Raw genomic sequence first — 10,440 nt, 5'->3', positions numbered from 1 at the left:
CGAGAACAAAAGCCGCCTTAATGAATGTATCGTGAGTTCGCGATGATTAAGCATTGTTGCCGAAATCTCGTCTAAGGAGGATTTTTATTTGTCTTAGGGAGGGTTATTGTATTGAAGACGCAAGCGGATGAAGTGGATAACTGACAATTTTAAAATTTTCGTTTTTCGCCTAAATAGATGCTTTAAAATCGGGTGGGTAACAAACAATTTGAACAATTTCGTTTTTCGCATTAATAAAGGCTTTTATAGGACCGGAAAAATGATTTGAAATAACAAAAATGTAGATTTTGTGTAGCTAGATCTGTTAGCCAGATGATTTAGCTAAGTTACAAGGTTTTGTTCAAATTATAAGAGAAAAAATGAGCCCTGCTTTTATGTTACAAGATATTAGTTATCCACTTCATCCAACGTCTTCATTTGTTATTGTGTACGAATATATTACGGTTTTTGGCAGTTTCGGATTGGAGCTCCGAGCGCTAGTTTTCAGTTTTTTTGGCAATTGCTTCGCTTCATTTTTCAACCTTTTTTAAAGCCTTTCGTTGGTCGTTTTTTGGGCAGTGGATATTTATAATGGGGTGCCATCCTGGAGGATATTTTGGTGTCAGGCCACTTAATAGTATGATTGCAAAGTTATAATAGATGTGCAGAAATTGACGGTATCAGACGTATGGTAAATTAAAGGTTTCATCAAGTTTAGGATTTTTAAAAAATATTTCTATTTTTTGTTAGTCTCGCTGAATCTCGTGAACGGCTGAACCGATTTGGCTAATTTTTTGCCTTGAAATATTCGTGAAAGTCCAGGAGGATAGCGATGGACGTTGCCATGGTGATATACTTATTTAGTCATTTCAATAAAATAATACGGGCGAAATACTTTATATGGCAAAGAAACGTTTGCCGGTAGCTAGTAATATTATGTAATTGGCGCTTTATGTCAAAAGCTATAGAAAAATGGATTCGATTGTTTTTAGTTACATATCAGAAATGTTGATATGTAACTAAAAACAATCGAATCCATTTTTAGGGTTCCGTGCCCAAAGGGTGAAAACGGGACCGTATCCATGATACTTCGATGTCTGTCTGTCCGTCTGTCTGTCTGTCTATCTCCAGGCTGTATCTCAAGAACTGCTATAGCTAGAGTTCTGAAATTTTCACAGATTGTGTATATCCGTTGCCGCTATAACGACACATATGAAAGCAAAATAAAATTAATATTTAAAGGGGGCTCCCATACAACAAACGTGATTTTTTTGGCCTTTTTTGCTCGATATCAATAATGGCAACAAGTAGGCACTTGATATTTTCACAAAGCCCTTATTATATTATGTCTACTTTAATATTTAAGAATAATATTAAAATAAAAAATTAAGGGGTGCTCCCATACAAAAACACGATTTTTGGTCTTTGTTTGCTCTATAACCACAGTATACATATAGTATATGCAGTACGGAACCCTTCGTGCGCGAGTCCGACTCGCACTTGGCCGATTTTTCTAAGTGCTCAGGTCCATCCCACTCAAGCGATTGAGCAATCCAAATAAAATTGTGTTTACCCGCAAAAGCGAAGTTTCTGTTATCATTAGCACCCCATTCCCCCCTCCCCCCGTCTTGTGAAAACTCTATTCAAAAGTTTGAATAAGAGTAATACACGTACTGTTCCACACACAGTCACCACACGTTCTGGAAATTTGCGGACAGGTCCCCACAATTCCACTTCATGGCATAAGAATAAGAATTATATTTATTTTTGCAGAAAGAGTTATTAGTAGTAAAAGTAAGAGGTATGTAATATGTATTGCAAAAATTCCACTGGGGTCTAGTCTTCGTTAATTTTCAAAAACAAATAAATAAATTTACTATAAGTATTACTTTATACAAGCTATTTAATAATTAGGCACGAAAAACTTTGTAACTCCATTGTTCCTGATTTTTTATTTCCTTCATTTCTCCACAAATCTTAAAGTCCAGTTTAAAAAATTATGGGACTATTAATTATTATTTGTATTACGAAAACTGCAGATTGGATTTGTAAAAAGTTTTCAACAGTTTTCAATAGTTTTAGTTACTACTAGTATCAGTAATGTTACATCAAAATCTTCATTAAATAGAACCTCTAGTAAAGTAACATAGGAAAGTAATATAATAGCTCTGAGTACGTCTCTAGTAGATAATATTATTTGTGTATTGTTCCCTCAAATTTTTTTGTGTATTGTGTCCCCTCAAAATTTTCAACCACGTCCTGAGTTTTTTATTCTCTCAAAACGCAAAACCATTGTCACCCTAAACCGGAGGAAAGCCAATTGTTCTGAAGATTGGTTTAAACCTCCTCGTGTGATGTTAATTAATGAAAATGTACGAATGAGTGGGCTTATTCGATTCATAAGCCGCTTGAGTGTTGGAAATAATTTTATTTGGAACAATGTGAGATAAATTATGCATGAAGCGGCCCTGGTATATACGCAGAAATGTAAACGTAAACAAACAAAATTAGATCAATTTCTTCTTAAATGTTGTATACAAATTTTTCGTGTGGCGCTGTTTCTTGCTGAGACTCCTTAGCGGCTGGCAGATTGTGTTGAAAGCATAAAGTTAATATTATACCTAGCGGAATAGAGCAACAATCTCGAGCTGTCAAACGTAACCGAAATTGGTTTCATCTGTGCGTAAAAATATGCGTACGTATACACTTAAACACGCATGATTGAACATGATTTCTATGAGATTAAATTGTCAACGGGCGGCACGTGCCGACTGGACGTCAAAAAAAGAGTGCTGCTGTCATGTATCACACGTCTCTTTTTGCCACGCAGTGTTACTGATAGTGACATCACTCTTGCTCCTGAGCCTTTGTTTCTCTATTCCGCTAGGTACATAATATATTATTAACTTTATGGTTGAAAGTGTGCTCATCTGTGACTCTAAAAAGTTCCTTAATATGTAGAGTTTACTGTGAAAGTAGCTGCAATGCTATGAAAGCCAACATTTAACACATGGGAGAGGCATGCTTTGGCATGAATGGGCCAGCTCGACCGGAGAAATACCACGTTCTCACAGAAACCGGCGTGAAACAGCGCTTGCGCTGTGTTTCACCAAGTGAGTGAGTTGAAACCACTGAACCTATTTTGCTGAAAGTAACGTGGAAGAGCCATGCTTCGGCACGAATGGGCCGGATCAACCGAAGAAATACCACGGGCTCACAGAAAAACAGCGTGAAACAGCGCTTGCGCTATGTTTCGCCGAGTGAGTGAGTTTACCGGAGGCCCAATCCCCTACCCTATTCCCTTCCCTACCCTCCCCTATTCCCTTCTTCCCCTCCCTACCCTATTCCATCTTAAATGGCCGGCAACGCACCTGCAGCTCTTCTGATGCTGCGTGTGTCCATGGGCAACGGAAGTTGCCTTCCATCAGGTGACCCGTTTGCTCGTTTGCCCCCTTATTTCATTTTAAAAAAACTGATTTGTATGGCCAACCGCCCGAGAGAGCGTCATGAATTTCTTCACACAAAATTAAAAAAAAAACGTTCTTCTGTCAGCGTTGCAACTTTCACAGTAAACTCTATATTATGTAGTACCCGTACACACCCTAAAGCATTATCACAGAGTTTTGTGACAGCTTCAGGTATATAAGCCTATAGCTTATACCAAAAACAGCATTTACAGTCTACTGCAGTCTGCAGAAACAATAACAGAGAATCGATAGTTAAATAATACAGTGATAACGAGTCGCGGCGAGTTAATGTTTTGTATGAATATTTCAAACGTGCGATCGACGATAGCGAGACGAATTTACTTACCGTACCGACAGCAAATAAAATGGCAAGATATAACGATTTTATTAACGACTAGATGACGCCCGCAACTCCGTTGCGCCAAAACTCGTTTATCGCGCGGGAACCGTACATTATCCCGGGATAAAAAGTATCCTATGTTCTTTCCCGGGACTCAAAGTATCTCCATACCAAATTTCAGCAACATCGGTTCAGCGGTTTGTGCGTGAAGAGGTAACAGACAGACAGACACACTTTCGCATTTATAATATAAGTATGGATGCTGAATGCTGACCCATCAATTGACCTTATAATATGTTGTGGAGAAATTGCTTGGGAGACTTTTTTTTTTTTTATGAAATAAGGGGGCAAACGAGCAAACGGGTCATCTGATGGAAAGCAACTTCCGTCGCCCATGGACACTCGCAGCATCAGAAGAGCTGCAAGTGCGTTGCCGGCCTTTTAAGAGGGAATAGGGTAATAGGGGAGGGTAGGGAAGGGAAGGGAAGGGAATAGTTGAGGGTAGGGAAGGGAATAGGGTTAGGGGATTGGGGATAGACTCAAAAGAAGATCTTCTGAGTTCTGACAGAGCGGGTCGTCATTTCAATTTTAGGACCTCCAAGTTTAATAAAAACTGCGATAGTGCGATTTAGGACTGTGCGCTGTGAAGTATGCTAAGACGTTACTATGATAATATGAAAAAAATAGAGTTCCCATGCTCAAACGCCTCAAACGGTTTCAGCATCGACCGACATATCCTATTTTTCTACCGGCTGGACCGATTGTGTTGAAATTGTTCTTGTGTCAAGCTCACAAAATTTCAACAGTCAGAATTCAGAAGGAGTCAGAGGAATTTAGCAAAATAAGAATAAGAATAAGAATAAGAAAAGTTTATTTTGTACATCACACAACACAACATTTACAAAGGACGAGAAAACCAGGACACAGTACAGTACTTAATTTACATTATATTGTGTGATCTCACAAAAATGGACCCCAGCTCAGCATAAGCAGCAAGTTGCTGCACTGATTTTCTGCTGGGACCAATGAGTGACCTCACAATAATAAAGTGTGGACAATATCATTAGGAACTAAGAACATATTTAATATTAAATTAAAAATACTTAAATACTAAATAAATTAATAAAGAAAATAAGAGCTACAAGATAAAAATTATTATAACATGACGTGCCTAACATTGGGAGAAAAAAAAAAGAAAAGAAAAAGCTGTCAATTTTCATTTGTCTATGACATTTGACGTCTGGAACAATGATGGGTTAAAAACAAGATTTTTATGCATACCTACCTTATTCTGTAAAAATAAAACTGTAACGTGGTTTCATACGTGGCATAACCTATTCAAATATGATGTTACCGCTTAATGTTATAACAATAAAATTTAAACCTGTGGAGTGAGAACAGGCGTACTATGCTACAACTATACACCTCCAGAGTACGGAGATCGTGGAACAAATAGGCTAAGATTGCTCATGGCTGTCCCGCATTCCGACCATGGACCAACCCTACACCGCAGCCAGAGGTGCATCCATCGAAAGGTACATATTACGCAAAAAGATGTTGTAACTGAAGCAAATGTGTTTTATAATGTTTGCTAAATGTTTTTTTTGTTTTCAGCATCCTGAGGGGAGGTGGAAGGTTGTTCCAACATCGGGAAGCAGCGTACCTGAATGATCCACGAAAAGCTACAGTCTTATGAACTGGTGTCAGGATCCGGTATTGGGAGGCACGAGTACGGTTGTTGATATCACTTGCCCAGGCCAGCTTCTCATATAAGTAGGATGGACATTGTGTGAGGATTAAATCAAATAGAAGAGCAGCAAAGTGGAGCTTTCTACGTTCTTTCATCTTAAGTATGTTGGCCTTGTTAATAAATGGTGTGACATGTGTTCGTGGGGGGATAGTATAACAAAAACGCATACAGGCATTCTGGACCCTCTGTACAAGCCTCTCTGTTCTGGCAAGTATAGCATGACCAATAACTGTGTCGGCGTAGTTCAATTTCGAGAGTATGAGAGTATCACAGACCCTGATTCTAATATCCTCGCTCAGGTAGGTGCGATAATTGTAAAGAGTTTTTAGTCGATAAAAACAGCTTCTTACTACCTCGAGCATGTGTTGTTCAAACTTTAAGTTAGAGTCAAAAAGAACACCTAAGTTACGTGCGATATTTACTTGCTCAATCTCTTGTCCTGATATCATGATCTTTGGTTTTTTTTCAATAATATCAACAACTTGTTTTCTGGAGCCCAGTACAATGTATTTTGTTTTGCTGGCATTCAGAACTAGACCACAAGAGTTGGACCAGTCAGCTATTCGTAGAAGGTCTCCATTTATTTTAGAAACAGCCTCATCGAAATCTTTAGGGCAAAAACTTAGGTAGACCTGGGTGTCATCTGCGTACATGTGGTACCTGCTGTGAATTATATGTTGACAAATATCCGCACTAAATAGGATGTACAGTAGGGGGCCAAGGATTGATCCCTGAGGAACGCCTTGATCCACACTAGCATCCGAAGAGTAGGATTTACTGCCATTACGATTTATGATTTCCACCTTCTGTAATCTATGTTTCAGGTAGCTAGAAAGCCACTGTATTACAGAAGGTTCAAAACCATAATATTTAAGCTTGCTAATAAGAAGGGGAATATTAATTGTTTCAAATGCCCTCGAATAGTCTAATAAATACTAATCTATATATATAAAACTCAAAGGTGACTGACTGACTGATTGACATAGTGATCTATCAACGCACAGCCCAAACCACTGGACCGATCGGGCTGAAATTTGGTACGCAGGTAGATGTTATGACGTAGGCATCCGCTAAGAAAGGATTTTGATAAATTCCAACCCCAAGGGGTTCAAATAGGGGATGAAGTTTTGTATATAATACTTAATACTTCTTAACGCGAGCGAAGCCGCGGGCAAAAGCTCGTATGTAATATAAAAAAGACGGATTGCACTTCGGGAGTGCCGGCAGAAGTGAAAACTTGATTATTAACGTTGTACATTATTTTTGAACCCATTTTTTATGAAAATGTATTGTTAAAAAATCGATTTTTTTAATTAATCGAAACCCTTACAATTTTTTTAACCCATTTTTTATGAAAATCGATTTTTAAAAATCGATTTTTTAATTAATTAAAAATAAAAGAAGTTTTCACTTCAAAAAATGTTTACCTCTCTTTTGTCTGCTGTCGGTACCCGCATGTAGATAAGCACACATTAAGCCCCATTGAACCGTGCAGGTTGGAGCCGGCAAAGGTCGCACTACCCGTGTCCCTAATCGATTCTAATGGTACCAGATTTGTATTTATTACGGTAGCGTACGTTTGGTACCAGATTGTGGTACCAGGGGCCCGATTCTCGAGCATCGAATGTTGATTCGTTTTCAGGAAGACTCAAGAGAACCTGATAAAGACGGCTACATGGCGTAAAAAATCGACTTTTTGTGTTTCAACCGATTCAATGTTCTGTATGTTAATCTGTGTAACCGTAGGTACCTGTAATAAAAACTATCGTATGTCATATCCCGAGACTCAAAGTATCTTCATACCGAATGTCATCAAAATAAATTCAGTACTTTAAGCGTCAAGACTTCAAGAGTAACAAAGGCAGGGTAACATAGAGATTGACATTCTAATTTAATTTATGGTAATGTTATGATTTTTTTTTTTTTTTTATGAAATAAGGGGGCAAACGAGCGAACGGGTCACCTGATGGAAAGCAACTTCCGTCGCCCATGGACACTCGCAGCATCAGAAGAGCTGCAGGTGCGTTGCCAGCCTTTTAAGGGGTAATAGGGGAGGGTAGGGAAAGAAAAAGGGTAGGGGATTGGGCCTCCGGTAAACTCACTCACTCGGCGAAACACAGCGGAAGTGCTGTTTCACGCCGGTTTTCTGTGAGGACGTGGTATTTCTCCGGTCGAGCCGGCCCATTCGTGCCGAAGTATGGCTCTCCCACGTCAGAATAATTAATAATTATTCTATACGAAAGTAATAATTAATAATTATTTTAACGTAAATGTGAAATAAAATTGTCCACTCCAGACCACTTTCATAAATACATGCTAGCTAATTCTCAGACCTACCTTATAAGCAACAACAACATTAAACCAAAATCGCTCCGTTTTGATTTCACAACAGACACGAGAATTTTATATGATGCATTTACACAATCAAAGCGATTCAAGTGAATCCAAATCGATTTCCATCTGTTCAGAGACTTCAGACGCATCCCTCCCATTATGTTTAATTCCTCGTGGCGTATGTCTCGGATTTTTCTCCGGAGACAGACGGGATTATTAGATTTCATTCAGTCTGACTTCCTCCAGACTCGAATGTATGTAAATTTCTAATTTTCATAAAACCGCTTTACATGTCTATAATTTCCGTTGTGGCAAATCTGTTGTAAAAGGTTTTTTCCTGAGCGAAAAGCGCTGATTTGTTACTTCTTTTTGAGTTGTTTTTTTTAAGCGGACTTAACTTACCACACATTTTAAGCACTGCTCCTACAATAGTACTTCTGTAAGCCAGGATCGACAGCAGTAAACAGCCACTAAAAACCCGTTGATAACATCTCTAGATCGCCCAAGGGGTATGCCGAATTCTGTGGTAAGCAAAACTTTCGAAAAAGTTAAAAGTACCTACTTACCTAGTGATTAGTATCGTTTAAGTTTATAAATTGGTCCATAACATCATTTTATTGAACCTATTATAAGACTCTTATGTGGTCTTTACGAGTTGGTCCAAGAGTGCCAACACAAGTTTATAATATTGTAGCTCAAGACCGTGTAGGCACATTCATATTATAATATGATTGCTCATGGTCGCCGTCGATTGTGCACGGTACACAATTGGCAATCATGGTCAACAATCATGATCCAATGAAAAAAAGCATTTTATTTACTAACTCAAAAAAACTGAGTTTCACTGTTAACAAAACATTTCATAAAAACTTACACCACGTGTCTGGTACATTCTAGAATTTAAAACCGCAGCTGCTATGGCAAAAGACTTACATTCTATCAAATCGTGCGACTTTCAACCTTAAGTACAGGTAATATGGAGAAGCAAACGACATTCATGTCCTTGTAAGTGTGTAATGGAAAACGTGAGTATGTAATGTCTTACAATTTAAGGTAATTGTTGGGATTATTGTGACATGTGGGAGCTACTGGTTTTCGAGGCGACTTACAGACCTGCAAGGATCTAATGGCACTTGATATACCTAATTGAACAGACCTGCAAGGATATTGTAATGATACTTGAATATAGTATAGAAGAGTAGATGAAAAGTTTTTAGAATTTCTTCTTCCTCTATTTTGCCTTTAAATATCCCCTCGATATGTCTCGGGTAATCAAATTAAAAACATTTGAAACGTTTTTCTCCTACTCACCAGCAGATGGCGTTTTCACCAGCAGACATCTTAATTTTAGAAGCCGGCGCTCGGCCTGTATATCTCTAAATATAAATACGTGAGAGAAAAACTTTGTAACCCTTTTTACGAAAAATGCGGAAACGTAGGTGCATGAAATTTCGCACAGTTATAGTTTATATGGTGAAGGAGTGCATCGAGCTAATATTATTTTAAAATTATGCTTTTATCATATATATTTTTAACAAATAAAACGTTACACACACTACGACACTACTACTAAAAAAGATGACAGATTTTTGAGTGACAAGCCTATAACATACGAATTATACTCTTTTATTTATGGTTGAAGTCTGTTGACAACAAGTTGACAAATTGAAAATGGATTATAGTTTTTTATTGAATCTTAAATACTATTAGACAATGCTTACACGGCCAGTCTGAGATCAGCTGAGTCCTAGAGACAAGAGTTGAAAAAAAATATGATAAAGTCAATATTTTTTTACAAAATATAGGTAGTATTCCTAATGTTGTTGAAACTAAGGTCGAATGTCGACCATTGGGCGATCTCTAGTTGATATTAAATATTATAACACGGAATTTTATTTTTTACAAATAAAATAATAATAGAACCTTTAGTAATAAAATGACATGTACACAGACAAGAGATTTGTTCGTTACTAGATGACCCAGTAAACTTAGCGTGGGACTAACTTTTAAAATGGGAGAGCCATGCTTCGGCACAAATGGGCCGGCTCGACCGGAGAAATACCACGGTCTCACAGAAAATCGGCGTGAAACAGCGCTTGCACTGTGTTTCGCCGAGTGAGTGAGTTTACCGGAGGCCCAATTCCCTTCCCTAACCTCCCCTATTACCCTATTTCCTCTTAAAAAGCCGGCAACGCACCTGCAGCTCTTCTGATGCTTTCTCGCGTTTTAACGAGATTGCTGGTTGCTTTGTCAATTTTTTTTAACTTAGTTTTATTATGTATCTGATAAGTTCTGATAGGGATATAAGTTATAACTTTACATACATATATCTATTTTATCCAATACACAACGAAAATATTATTTTAACACTAATGGGCTAGACATGAACATTAAAAGTAACCACAATGTCGGTTATTAACAGAAAAAGTGTTCATAATTCACCGCGTGTCTTATTAGTGGAGTAGACGAAGCCGTGTGAGATTATATGGCGCGCAAATTAACTTACACATTGATGTATGAAGAGTTACTAGACAGGCCAACAATCCATACTTCCATACTGATAATATAGA

Source organism: Aricia agestis, chromosome 17, assembly GCF_905147365.1.
Source record: "Aricia agestis chromosome 17, ilAriAges1.1, whole genome shotgun sequence".
Lineage (NCBI taxonomy): Eukaryota > Metazoa > Arthropoda > Insecta > Lepidoptera > Lycaenidae > Aricia > Aricia agestis.
Note: the sequence above shows the minus strand (reverse complement) of the source record.